This window comes from Podarcis tiliguerta (genome assembly GCF_965153285.1).
Source record: "Podarcis tiliguerta genome assembly, chromosome: 1".
Taxonomy (NCBI): domain Eukaryota; kingdom Metazoa; phylum Chordata; class Lepidosauria; order Squamata; family Lacertidae; genus Podarcis; species Podarcis tiliguerta.
In genome coordinates, this window is record NC_139534.1 from 109,971,662 (window position 1) to 109,986,729 (window position 15,068).

Here is a 15,068-nt window from a genome sequence, read left to right on the forward strand (position 1 = left end):
AAGGCTCAAGAACAGAAGGTGACAGGCTTTCACAGAGAATCACGCTGTTATAATAACACTCTCCCCTGTGCCATCGCTTCTGGCATTGGAAGCTGCCGTGGTTTTGAAAATTGCTGTCATAAACAGGCTGTGATGTTAATATTATTTCCTTAACCCCTTTGAAAAGTTGCCCGTGTGTCAAATTCTCAGGCAAAGATGGGGTGTAATGTTCCTCCCCCCTTTCTTTTCAGGAATTGGTGGACAGGCCTTGGATATAATGGTGGTGTAAAGCAATAGGGGGGGGGGGTGTTTTACCATAGAAGCCAAGGCTGAATGTTGTACTTAGAAATGGGCCTCCCTTGCATCCCAGGGACATAAGCTCCCTCCTGTGGAAGCCAAACAGTTATGAATGCAATTTGGCTTCCAAAGAAGGATTGGTACATTTCTGAGTCAATCTCCACAGCCTCTAAAAAGCTTTCCACACCTCGGTGGGGGATGCTGCACAGCACTTTCTCTTATCAAAAGCCTGAGGTGACTGTTCTTGTGTGTTTTGTGTGTGTGTGTTCATAGAGCAGGTTCTTGTGTGTTGTCTGTGTGTTCATAGACCACTGTCCCTCAGAGCTTGTGGTGAGCCGGCCTATATATATATATATATATATATATATATATATATTGGGGGGGGGGGGATGAATGAATTCCTCTGCCCCACAAATAACCCAGAGATGCATTTTAAATAAAAGCACACATTCTACTCATGTAAAAACACATTGATTCCCAGACCGCCCACAGGCCGGATTTAGAAGGCCAGATCCGGCCCCCAGGCCTTAGTTTGCCTAACCATGTCACAGAGGATGAACAAACATTCTCTTCACAACCCTCGTCTCAGAATAGCTTCATGGATAACACTGGAAACTTGCAACCTTTGGTACCTCCTTTCCTTGAACTAATTGCAACTAAGGACTTGAACCTGAGTTTGCTTATTTCCTCCTCCCTCTCAGTTTATGTTCCTTTCCTGCTGTATCTTTTTAGAGCGTAAGCAAGGAGGGAGCTTTTCTTTTGGTTGATGAGCAAGAATTAAAAAATACTCTATAAAAATAAAGTAAAGTAAAATAGGTTTTGGCAGATGCCTTCAAGGTGACATATACAAAAATACAATGCTGGTTTGGAATCCAAAATAAAGGCACAGAAACTGCAAAGAGTACTTCTGGTGTCACATGTGCACCTGCTTTAAAATGTAGATCCAATTGATAAATTTCTTCTCTCAGCAATCTGAGCTGAGCAACGCCTAACAACATATACAGGCTAATGTAGTGTTAGCTCTCCTTTCCCCCATAGAAAATCCCTCTAACCCTGACTACTGCAGCTGCCTTTGCTGCCATAATGCTCTTAGAGGGTCACTAAGCAGCTTGACCTCATTGCCCTCTTCGCCAGACAGCTCTCCTGGATCTCCATTCACAAAGTCGCTGCAACTTCATTCATAAACTAGAAAGGTCCACCTGTCTTCAATAAGCTCCAATGCTTAGTTACTGGATTGGGAGACTTGTAATGACCATAAATAAATACTGACAGCATGTGATCACTAATCCTTACAGCAACTATTAAAGCATCGGGAGACTTCAATCCTTAGTAACAGACTTCTAGACAAGACGTAAGATAGTTTTGAGATGGGGAAAAAAAACATTAATACATACTAAGGGGTGGGGAAAATTCCTTTGTGGTGGTGCCTTTAATATTCATGCTGAAGTGTTGACAATTGCACTACATTTTTGAATACTTCAGCTCTGTGAAAGAGGAGCTAGGATTTAGCATTAAACATTTTACTCCCATGAAATTAGAATCCCATCCCTGAAATAAATGGAAACTATGTAGTAATTAGGGGCGCGGGTGGCGCTGTGGTCTAAACCACAGAGCCTAGGGTTTACCTTTACCTTACTTTATGTAGTAATTAGGGACGTCAACAGTTTAGATAACTTTAGATTGTCTTTTAGCTCATTAAGAAATTAAAATGTACATCATAATAGGTAAGAAGGGGGGAGCGCTGCAGTTAAAGGGATGGGTTAGGAGAGAGATACCGCAGATTCAACCCCAACTCAGCTGTGAACCTCATTGCGTCACCATTCAACAGTTACTTGCTTGCAGCCTAGCCTACTTCACAGGGTTGTTTTGGGGATAAAATTGGGGTGAAGAGAGCACCTTGGAGGAATATATATATATATATATATATATATATATTTAAAAAATACAATTACGCAAAAATAAAAGCTACTACTCATTCTACCTAACCAAGTTGCCCAAATATCTGGTTTCATGCTATACTCTGAGGTTCAGGAACTGGGAGAAATGACCCATGGGGAAGGGAAGGGACACACTCAATGCCTGTGCGTTCGAAGGCACTGTCCCAAGTAAGGAAGCTGCCTACATTCATGGAGAATTTCACATGGTATAGATGCCTGGAAAACCAGGGTTCTACATCAAATGGGGAGCCTACGGAAGTGGAAGGAGACCAGCCCCCGTTCAAACAGTCACTGTCCAACTTATGGAGAGCCATGGAAATGAGACTGGGAATACAGGGTGGAACAAGCTTATCCAAGCAGTTCTACCCTAATGTATTGCTTTTCCTGGTTCTTGAATGCCTGAAGAGGGTTTTCGGTGCAGCCTTGCTGTGCTATGCATCCTCCAGTCAATTGCTATTCTTTTATTTGTTTCAATGCTTCCTTCCTTCCTTCCTTCCTTCCTTCCTTCCTTCCTTCCTTCCTTTCCTTCCTTGTGTGTAACCAGGCTATAGAAACAACCCAGGAAAAAATAGGTATGCTTAAGTCTTGCTGAAATGGGCATCAGATCAAAGCAGTGCTTTTTGTTTAACAACAGTGGCGTAGCGTGGGGGGTGCCAGGGGTGCGAGCCGCACCGGGCGCAACATTTGGGGGGGCGCAAGTCCAGAGGGAAGGGACAAGCAATCGAGGCTTGGTTGGGGGGAGGGATCGTCGTCTCCGTTTGGCCAGCCCCCCTCGAGGAAGCGGGAGGGAAAAGAGCCGCGCAGCAGCTGCAGCAGCAGGGAGGAGGAGGTGGAGGAGGAGGAGGTGGAGGAGCAGCAAAGCCGGGAGGAGGAGGTGGAGGCGCCGCCTGCCTGCCGCAGGATCCAATCCGAGCCTGCTAATCGCCTGCTCAAAGAGGCAAAGGAAGAGGTGGAGGCGGAGCCACTGGCCCGGCAGGGAGGAAAGTTGGAGAGAGCAGCGCGCCTGGGCGCAGCGAGGTTGGGTAGATGCGTGCGCCCTGGTTGGCTGCCCGCCTCCCGGGCTCAGTGCCTCCATGACCCCTCCAGCGGCGATGGGAGAGATCGGGGGTCTGGGCTTCCGAGATACCCTGGAGTGAAATCCTGCTTCACCTTCTTGGGAGTCCCTCTCTTATGCTTTGGGGGGGGGGGGGTAGCAAGGGGGAAGAATAATGATTTCCTCCACCACCAGCCCCAAATTCTATAGTAAGAGAAATTGGGGGCCAAGCCAACTGGGGAAATGGTGAGTCTCTAACTATAGAGCTCAGGTATTTAGGAGCAAGCTGGCTCTGCCCATAGGGAGGAAAAGCACTCTGTGCAAGCTCAGAAAACCCACGCCATGCCACTGCGCGCTCGCACTCGCAGCTCTCTGCCCCTACCTGGCTCACTCACTCTCTCTCACTCACTGCAGTGCTGGCTATGCGAATCCGATCCAAGCCGCCCACTGTGGAGGGGAGGGTGCCAGGCGTGCAGTGCGGTGCGGAGGGAGAGCGAGGGACTATCTGGGGGAGGGACAGTGCAGCAGGGGGGGGGGGCGCAAATTACTTGCCTTGCCCCGGGTTAGGGGGCGCAAATTACTTGCCTTGCCCCGGGTGCTGACAACCCACGCTACGCCACTGTTTAACAAGCCAGGATTTCAGTGCCGAAGCTGGGCACTCAAAAGGGCTGACCCACACAATATCTTTAAGACACATTTAAACCATATTATCACTCCCAAACAATCCCGGGAACTCTAGTTTGCTAAGGGTGCTGGAAATTGTAGCTCTGAGAAGGGTAGCTCTTCTCAGGTTTATTTGAGCAAAGAAATGTGCAGTGAATGTGCTGGAATTGTATGGTGTGAATCTGCCCCATAAATTCCATGTTTACCTCAATCTGTGATTTTTTTAAAGAAACAATATCTTCTCACATACATATTTTAGCATGTACTTTCTCTCAGGATACATATTTAAATACATATTTTGATACATGCTGAGAAATGTGCTACAACATTCAGAGCAGTGTAAACTCCCAATGGATAGCTGAGTTCTGATCCACACATTAGAGTGAGAGGTTCAGATCAGGTCACATTGCATATGAATTTGCAAAGATTGCTCTCCTTAAGCATCCCTAACTGGGGTTCTGAAAAAGCAGCCTTCCAGATGGTGTGTAGAGTGTCCTGCACGTCTGCAGTTGTGCATCTGGGGGCTCTTTCAAATCTCATAATAAATGTTTGGAGGATGGAGGCACATGATCTTTCCATGCACATGTTCAAGTGACTTTCATGGCTGAAAAGGATGTCAGACTGTCTATCCCACCAAACCTACAGCACCAAGGCCCATATTGTAGCTGGCAAAGATCTCCACTCTTGAAGCTGCCGGGCAAATCCCAGCAGTTTGCTGTATCCCTCCTTGAAAATAATCTCCTGCTGCCTTGTCAAACTTGTCTGGCTACAGCCAGTCAGGCCGTTTTGACACGGAGAACATGAAGCTGTTGAATTAAGGTGGCAGGGTTCAGAAGGAAATCTTAAATGGCTCAGGCTGCCAAAGAGCTGCTTTGCTGCTGAATTGGTTCCATTTTCTTTTTAACAGCCCATTTACTGAAGGGAAAGGAATTCAGCAGGTAAAATAAAGGCGATGTTAAAAAAAAACAAAAAACCTGAGCCATGATTGCTCAGTCAAATCCCATTTAATGTACAGCAAGCTGCAATCCAGCCTTGTCATTTCCATACCGGTTGTGCTGCTTCTTATCTTGTTTGTCAGAAATGAAAACAGGTGTACGAGGTTCTCCCTCCCCTGATATTCAAGATAGTCATAAAAATGCATACATTTATATAGTTAATGTGTCCTTTTTCTTTTGCTCGTAAAGAGGCAGTTAAGGATAAAGTCAGTGCTGCGATTCACGAAGCCTTTTGTTATTCAGTCATGCGGGGCCGTGATGTAGCAGTGCTTTGTCACCGGACTATGCTATCGCAGCATCTTCGTTTCAGGGTGATATTTACACGGTGTTGAACTGAACCTATTCTACAAATCAGCACCAAGGATTTCTGAGGGCAAATGGAGTTTTGCTTTATTTCATTGATGCTATCCCCTTTTAACTCGTTCTGGCAGCCAAATGCACTGCTCTGTATTAAGTTCCACCTTAGCACAGATGGCTATAGAGTCACATATTGGTGGGCCAGCACTGGTCTGCATCAGAAATGCCAATTATCTCCCCCTCTGCTGTATCAATGAATAGTCAAGCAGATGAAGTGACATCATCACTGCAGTCAGAAATAAGGAAGCTCCAAGCCTGATGATGTGACATCATACACTGACTATCCCTTGATTTTATGTGTTCATTTATTTCTACATTTATATTCCACCTTTCCTCAAAGAAACTCGGTATCAAAAAGGATATTGCAGAGGTTGGAAAAGGTTCAGGAAATGATCAAGAGAATGGACCAACTCCTCAGTGTGGAAAGCTTGCAGCATTTGGGGACTTTTTAGTTAGAAATGTATGAAATTAGGATTGACATGAAGAAAGGGAATAGGGAAAAGCTTTTCTCCCTCTTGCAGAACACAAGATGTCATGGACATCCAGTGAAGCTGAATGCTAGAAGATTCGGGACAGAATAAAGATAAAATACTTCTTCATGCAGTGCATAAACTATGGAACTCACTTCTTCAGGGGATGGTGATGGCTACCAACATAGATGGCTTTGAAAGAGGATTAGACAAGTTCATGGATAAGGTTATCGATGGCTACTAGCCCTGATGACTGTGCTCTGTCTCCATAGTAATGGTTTTGAATGACAGTTGCTAGAAGCCACAGGAGGAGAGAGTGTTTATGCACTCAGATCCTGTCTGCAGGTTTCCCACAGGCATCTGATTTTCTGAAAACAGGTTGCTGCACTCGATGATCCAGAAGACTCTTCTTATCTACTTATATTGTATACACTTCTCATGCTCCCCCTTTTTAATCCTGGCCATAACCACGTGGTGCAGGTTAGCCTGAGAGACTGCAGCTGGACCCAGGTCACATAGAGGGCTTTATGTCAGCAGAGATCTGAACCCTAGTCTTCTCCCAGGTCCTAGTGCAACACTTTAGCCTCTACACTGCACTGGCTGATACCATCCCATTGTTGTTACGAGGGAGGGAATAGAAGCAGAGATGAGGCTTGTGGCCAGAGCTGATGTCATGGGTTGGCATAAGTAGACAACTGCTAAAGCAGAGCCCTCTGGAAAGGCAAAGAATTCCTGCCCTTTTCCCTCACCATTGGCACCTGCTCACACATGTTTTACTTTTTTTGGGGGGGGGGGAGACAGACAGATGGATGTGCCATCACGTGCTCACCCGCTCAGCCAAAAGTTCTTCCTGGCAAGTGATTAGGCAGTGGTGTGGGACAGAAGAACAACCACAGCAGCTGCAAAGAGGGAAGGGTGCTCTAGCGAAGGTGTCTCATCCAAGGGCATCTTGTCCAAAGCCTGGAGCCAGCATTCCTTCTGTGTTGATGGCTGCAGTCCTTAGGGAGGACATCCAACTTTCCTCCGCCTCTTTGTACTTTGAGAGAGTGTTTCATTGAAGCTAATCACCCAGGATTTTCTTCTCATGTTGCAATATTGTAGTCATTGTTTAACAAAACTCAGGTATTGTGGGAAGAGGAATGGAAGAGGGATGTAGTTTCAGCTGCAGTTGTTAGTGTTCACAAACTTTATCATCACCTTAGAATTATCCCCACTTTGCTAACATCTTTGATTACATCTTTCATTTACAATAGGTGATTGTCTTCTTCTGTTACTCAACCAATGGTGTAAGAACTGCAGTGAGATTTCACACCTACTCATCTCACAGAAGGCATTGAGTTGTTGTCAAAACATCACAATGTCTAGATGGTGATTATAAACCTAAACTAGATTACAGGCAGTACTCTGAATATGAAGGTTCCTTAAGCCTTTTTACCAATCATTTGAGCCATCTAATCACTTAATGTTTTCTTATTCTAACATCCAGGTAGTATACATGATATTGCTGCCCTGGACTTCTTTGGGAGGAAGGGTGGGATATAAATTAATTTTAAAAATAAAAATGGGTGGGATCTACCTAACGAGCCCCATCAGTTGAAGTCCTGTGCAAGAACTTCCACTTGTGCAATGAGGCTTTCCCCCTCCCCTCTATGTGCCCATGTGCACACCAATATTCGCTGGGGAGGGGTCTGGAGAAGCCCCCCCCCAAACAGCTTGTGTGGGGAGGAGAGCAGGGATTGTTCTTTCTGGAAAGCTAAAATTCTTGCATAGACAGAATGATTGGATGAACTCAGTGTTGAATTCCATGCATTGTTCCCAGGTCAGAAATTCTGTTTTAGACAGTGATGTGGAAGCCAATGTGAGGCTCGGTAGAAGAGGCTGGTATTAGATCACTTTGATGTATAATAATTTGAGAAGTTGAATGCTTTTCATTCATTGTCTCTCACTTTTCACTCTGGAAATGGTGGATGCAGATTAGGTGACTCCCGCAGCACTGAAGCCAGTTCATATTTGAAGTTTTTGGAAGTTAAAGGACATGCCCAAGTGGGAGTAGAAGCAGTGGAGAAGCAGGAGCCGCCATGTCTTGTAAGACGTTGGCTGGCTGGCTGGCTGCAGAATGTTTGTTTCAGGCCCAAGAAATGCAAAAAAGTAAAATGCTGTTCGTGTCCATGTGGTAGAATTTTTTCTGTGGCAGGTATGCTTATTCAGCCCATCTGAGGCTTATAAACTACATGGAGGACAGCAGAAATGGAAGGAACAAGGGGAATCCAGCATCTATAAAATGTATCAAAGAACAGCACCCACCCTCCCCAACGCAATAGCTGATCAGAAAGAAGCTGTTTTATTTTTGTATAAGAACTAGTATGAAAGAGGCCTCCCAGCATTCTCACAGGCCCATATAAGAGCAGCGTAAACAGTTGGGCCTGATGAGCATTGACTGTTCCCAACCCTAATCCTGAGAAAAGCCATCTAATTAGATTTTAATTTGACCCTGACTTGTTTTTTAGGAGGTAATTTAATTATTGCTTGATCTTATACCAATGTTATATATTTGATGTTAGCTGCCCTGAGCCCAGTTTCAGCCGGGGAGGGCGGGATACAAATTAAAGTTCATTATTATCATTAATAATAATGAACTTTAATTTGTATCCCGCCCTCCCCAGCTGAAACTAATAGGGACACGGGTGGCGCTGTGGGTAAAACCTCAGTGCCTAGGACTTGCTGATCGTAAGGTCAGCGGTTCAAATCCCCACGGCGGGGTGAGCTCCCGTCGTTCGGTCCCAGCTCCTGCCCACCTAGCAGTTTGAAAGCACCCTTAAGTGCAAGTAGATAAATAGGTACCGCTTTATAGCGGCAAGGTAAACGGCGTTTCCGTGTGCGGCACTGGTGCTGACTTGCCAGTTGCAGCTTCGTCACACTGGCCATGTGACCCGGAAGTGTCTTCGGACGGTGCCGGCTCCTGGCCTCTTGAGCGAGATGAGCGCGCAACCCTAGAGTTGGTCACAACTGGCCCGTACGGGCAGGGGTACCTTTACCTTTATTATCATTAATATTATTCCCAGTGTATTAAAATGAACCCAAGAACAGACTCCTAACTGGCAGCTGCTTTTTAAAAGGTTGCATTAAAAATCCCCAATGCATACAAAGGCCAACAGGTTTTGAACAAATGCAAACTTTACAATCAAATCTAGGCAATTGCATTATTTCAATCATGACTTGAAAGTGGATTTTTCATCCGAGGGCTTTTTCACACATGTTGGGAGACTCAGGGCACACACACAAACACACACAAAAGGAAGTATTTCACACAGCACAGATTTAAGCTGTTGAATTTGCTCCCATGAGGACAGTGATGGTCACCAACCTGAATGACTTTAAAAGGGGGAGGGTGAAACAATTTCATGCAGGATAAGCCTATCAGTGATGAGCAGTTGTGATGGAAAAGGGGCATGGTTTAGTGGCAAAGCATTGCTTTGTATGCAGAAGGTCTCAGGTCCAATCCCAGGCATCTCCAAGTACAGATGCAAAAAACCTTCCTGATTAACCATGTCAGCACAAGCCCTGCTCAAGGGCTTCCATATCTGGCCTTTTCTTCCTCTGCATCCCCAACCCCCCCCCCCCACTGCACATCTGCTACCCTGCAATTGGTGCAGGGTGTATGTGCCAGGAGAACCCCCAGAATAGTTTACAGAGGGAGGGCCAGAGGATTGTGTTTTTGGACAGCCTGATATGCCTGAGCAGATGGAAAGTATAATAGTGGGACATTGAATTCCACCCAGTGTCTGGAATCCTGGAGATGCGCTGACAGTCATTGCTGACAGTCCTGTGCTAGATGGCCCTATGACAACACACACCACAATTGCCTCATTACATAAATCATGCTTAGAACACTGCAACACACACACACATCTGGCTATAAAGTAACATAACATTATATGCAATGAAACTGTAATTTAATCGTCATATCAAAAAATGGCAAAGCACAGTTCCTGATGGCAATAACATATCATATTACTATTAACCTTCTATATGTGTTATTGTCGTAAAGTCCAAGGATTGTCAAGTCCAAAGATTACAACATACAGTTCCTGATGGCAATGCCATTTCATACTGATATTCTCCTTCTGCATCATCCTGTGTCTTAAAAGTGTAACAAACGAAACTTCATTCTGCATCGTCCTATGTCTTGAGAGTTTAACAGACGGAACTACTTAGTAACAACAAGGAAGCTGATGATAGACCAGTTCTCAGGATACACCCTATGATGGCCCTATGAAACAGTTTCCTATGTTCCTATAACTGTGTACTTGAGGCAGTATTCCATTGAATGCCAGTTGCTGGAGAGCATGAGTGAGAAGAGTGCTGATGTGCTCAGGTACTGCTTAAGGGCTTCCCACGGACATCAGGTTTGCCACTGTGGGAACAAGGTGCTGGACTAAATTGAACTTTTGGTCTGAACCAGCAGGACTCTTCTTACATTGTTATGTTTATTAGGTTTTGAGGTGCATACCTAAACACTTCAGGAATGAGTGTGACCAACAAGTTGGCTGGCCCTGAGTGTCATGACGCCTTCATTCGCCCCTGGCCAGTACAGTGGTACCTTGGTTTAAGAACAGCTTAGTTTATGAACAACTTGGATTAAGAACACTGCAAAGCCAGAAGTAGGTGTTTTGGTTTGTGAACTTTGCCTTGGAAGAAGAACATGTTCTGCTTCCTGTTGAGTGTGTTCCATTTGTAAATTGAGTCCCCCGCTGCTATGGCAAAGCACACCTTCGTTTATGAACGCTTTGGTTTAAGCAAGGACTTCCAGAATGGATTAAGTTCGTAAACCAAGGTACCACTGTACTGCGTTCTGGTGAGTTCCGGCAGGAAAAAAAGGTCCGGGTTGTAACTGCAACTGGAGGGCCATAGGTTCCCCATCCTTTCATTAAGCCAAACTCATTATGGGAATTGCTCTATGTGCTATAGTCCTGACAGCCAAATATAACATATAATTCCCACTGGACTCCACACGCTAATCTCTACTGCTGTCTCAAGCTACTGGTGTCAGGCGACACAAATCCAAAATATTTCAGTGGAGAAGCATCCAAGATGAATGTCAGCCTACAGCTGTTTTTATGTATTTTCTTAGTTTTGCTCTTGTTTTAATTATCCGTTGCTTGTTTTCCTACTGGGCTATCAACTCCATGGCTAATGTTTGCAAAGATGCCCGATGTACCGTGGGTGATAAATGCTACTATTATCTTAAGCAGGGAGAGGCTGGCTGCCCTTTTAATTCAGAGGATCTTCTGGAGGGATGGGGTAGAAAAGGATGGGTGGCAGACTGTTTTCTCAGTGCTGTTCCTTTGATACCATCTTGGCAAAATAGCCATATATTAAAGACAACACAAAACGTTGGCTCAGTTCCGAAATCTAAGGGGACCCGACTAAAGTTGCTTGCTTTAATGTTCAAGGGAAAGAAAAATACTTGGAAGTGCTGTTCTGAACCATTATGAATCAAAGGGATACTCTATTTCCAGATGACACATCATGAATGTGTTTCTCTCAGAGACGCAGGGGGCCACTTTGATTTGTGCTAGTCACAGGCGAGGAAAGCACAGTGGCTTTGGGCACAATTCATCTCAAAACAAAGGCTTTTTCGAGTTTTGCACTGTACTACTGCACTGTAAATTGGGGGAAAGGACCACAAGCCAGAGGTTCCAACTTAACACAGGGCCATTGCTTAATAGTTTTGAGCAGTGTTGCTTCCTCGTACTCTAGTGCATCATATGAACTAGTAAATGTCCAGATAGTTGGAGTATCCAAGCCCCATATCTAGAGCCAAGAGGAAAGAACAGCAGTTGAGCAATTGATGGGAACCCATTCAAAAGACTGTTTATCTTAAGGGTTTACCATCCTGCTTTCATTACTGCCTGGATCCTCCTGGCTTTCTGGGTCACCAGAGGGAACAAGACTTTCAACACCTCCTAATCTCATAACATACTTTGCAATTCTCATGGATGTTTTAAGTCGACATTGCTCATGTCTTGCAGGTAATGAATTGAGAAACTTAGCAATTCTATAGTTTGTCCAAGTTAAAAGGGGGTCTTTTAAAACCTCAAACTGAGGACCTTGTCTCCAAGGATATCTTAGAACCATTTTTTTTTTCTCCCCTGAGGAGAAAAAGCAATAAAACTTCTCTGAGGCATGGTGCAGATGATTATTTAAATAGATAAATAAATAAATAAACCACTGACTTTCTAAAACAATGAAAGGACAGAAGAAATGTCAGGCAGAGATTTCTGCCAACCAGCCTCGTTAGAAGCTTCTTCCCAATGTACAGTCATATTTTATCCTTTCATCAAATTGAAATCAAAAGAGGGCTGTTAGATTTTATAGTGTGTTTGATGGTGCATTGCATCACTAGCTGAATCTTCAGCCTAAATGTTCATTTTGAACAGCGAATTAACTACTTAAGCATCCTTTAGAAGAGGCTGAACCCATTACCTTTGTTTTGTTTTTCAGGTCTTTAAAGAATACCTTGGTGCAGTCATAATTGCCTTCCAGAATTATCTGGGTTTTGGAAGCAAGTTTTAGATGTTTTCATCAAAATATGTTTTCAAGCCTATTACACACAGTGTTCAAAATGGTCCCAAGAAAGGAAGAGGTGATTGTTTCATTCCTTTGCTCTCCAATGTTTAATATGGGTTCTGTTGCAGTTTCATATTTCTTTTATTGTACTGACGGAGAAAATTTATGAACCAAGCCATTTTTAACCATCAAGATCATCATAATCATTGTTGAGTTATATGATATGAATTGCAGAATGGACTCAGGAGATAACGTGATGTGATTGGCTACACTGGCATTGATGCAATTTAAGACTAATGAGGGCTGTTGGGTTTTGATGTGAACAGAGGCAAGAGAAATAAAGTGAAGCAAAAGCTTGAATGCAAAGTGAGAATCTAGATGCATAGTCTAGAAGACCGTGGTGACTAGCCTACACAAAAATGTATCAGATTACAGATTTTGGGGTGGCAAATTATTATGGTAAGAGATCAGTTGGTATCTTGAAAAGAATTACTGTATTTTTCGCTCTATAAGACGCACCAGACCAGAAGATGCACCTAGTTTTTGGAGGAGGAAAACAAGAAAAAAAATATTCTGAATCTCAGAAGCCAGAACAGCAAGAGGGATCGCTGCGCAGTGAAAGCAGCAATCCCTCTTGCTGTTCTGGCTTCTGGGATAGCTGCGCAGCCTGCATTTGCTCCATAAGACGCACACACATTTCCCCTTACTTTTTAGGAGGGAAAAAGTGAGTCTTATAGAGCAAAAAATACGGTACCTGATCGTGACTCAGCAAGTCTTTGAAATGAATGGCTGTGTTGAGAGTGTTGTGTTTGCGGTTCCTGCCTTTGTCAGATTTAACCTCTGTGTGATAGGGGAACAGAGGAAGGTAACAACAGTGATGAGGAGCTGTGTACATTTCCAGGACAGGAAAAAGTTGCTAGAAGGTGCTAACCCTGCAGCTTGCTTACAAAAGGAAGGAAAATATATATATAAGCAATGTACAAGATGAGAAACAATGTAGACCGCGGGCATAGGGAACTTTTCTTTGCCAAGAAGAGAGTTGTGCATTGAAAGGAATAAAAGAACTATTTTCTGATGTGTTCCTCCCCTGCTGTGGAAATCTGTGTATGCCATACCCATGGCTATTTGGTGCAGGGTATAGAGGAAATATGATGCTTTTGTTTTTTCATAACCTTGGAGTTTGCACTGCGCCAATCATCCTACTGTGTTGGTCTATAGTATTTCAGATCCCTCTCTGTAAAATTCCTTGAATACATACCCTGTGTTAGATTCTCCTTGCACAAGCAAAGCAAACTGAAGATGTGAGCTAGAAGCTCTTGTTTAGTTGGGTGGCTCATTCAATAAGTTCCCGGCTGTTGTAGCTTCTCTGTATGCTAGCCATCACACAGGGGAGATTATGAGGGTAAATTACCAGAAGCTTATTAGCAGACTCAAGGTTGCCATTTTAGGATGGTAATGATGAGATGATAATGATGATGATAATACTGAGGAATTATGTTGCACTTCCAGTTATTCAAAGCGCTTCACGTACATTATCTCAATAATCCTTACAACAATCATGTAAAGGTAGATCAGGATTACTATCACCACGTTTCAGATCAGGTGTTGGCATGGGACACATCCCGCCTATGACTACCAAGCAACTTTGAGGGAAAGGTGAGATCTGAATGGGGAACTTAACTGGCTTATAGCTCAGGATCTCAGGCACAATGCTTTGCCAGCTCTCAAAGTCTGCTTGCATTAGCGAGGAACTCCAAAGTATTGTGGCCCTGCTCCTTTGATGGTTATTTTAGATCCATAGAATTCTATACTGTGTAAGCCATGGGAATCAAGAAACCATTTATTATGCTTATGATCGCTATTCCCAGGATCCAAAAAAGGTGAGCTGTGATTCACTGAACTTGTCAGGCTTTACTGACTGCCTTTCATCTCATTTCAACCTCTGATTCATCCCTTGAATGAGAAAACAAATCAGAAGTTCTAGTGGAGAGGGAGCCAATGTGATGCTCTCTAGGGGCTCTTGGACTACAACTCCCATCATCCCTGACCACTGGCCATGCTGGCTAGGGCTGATGGGAGTTGGAGTCCAACAACATCTGGGAGAAATCTCATTGGATACCGTGGTTCTTGTTCATTCAATGATTTCTATGTTGTGATACTGAGAAAAACAGGTCCTATAGAAACAATTTAGCTTTTATTTGTAATTATACAGCAAATACCTCCTGGAGCCCAAGGCATACACTTTAAAAGTTACTTAAAAGTTCCTTTGATTTAGGAAGCACTTTGGAACAGATTTTGATCTGAATTATTCTGTTGTTACTGTACACCTCTGCAACTGAGATCTGAATCTGTTCTTTACATGTCATCCTTATTCCTTAGAAGCGGAAAGGTTATAACTTATAAGTGCTTTGGAAATGATAAACAATCCTCCTCTTTGCATAAAATCTGAAACCAATTATCCTTTTGTGGGGAGGGGGGGACTTTGAAAAGCATATGGTTACCCCCCACCCACAAACACCCTTGTTTCCCAAGCTAGGATATAGTAACACACACACACACACACACGTCATCTAAGCTCTGCTTCTTAAATTCTGGAGCACAGCCATAAATTTTAATTGGTAATGCCAACCTTTGTAATTCAGACTCTCTGAGTCAATTGCACAGAGCATTCCTTCAAGGAATTTGGCCCTCAGAGTAGAAATTGCAAGGTGCCGTAAAGGAACTGTGGCAAATATTCATTGAATTCCGTACATAAACCCTACATAAA

General features: G+C 43.9%; 1 protein-coding gene across 6 annotated transcripts in view; it reads left to right on the forward strand.

Moving 5' to 3' along the window:
• The window catches only part of FLRT2 (fibronectin leucine rich transmembrane protein 2), an 88,784-nt gene that overhangs the window by 38,803 nt on the left and 34,913 nt on the right, over window positions 1-15,068 (forward strand). Inside the window, exon 1 of one of the 6 annotated variants that reach the window (XM_083448133.1) lies at window positions 12,241-12,377. The exons of the other annotated variants lie outside the window; for them this stretch is intronic. The gene's annotated coding sequence lies outside the window, so the exon portion shown is untranslated. Of the gene's footprint in view, window positions 1-12,240; window positions 12,378-15,068 lie in introns of those variants that run through there. 6 annotated transcript variants of the gene reach the window in all.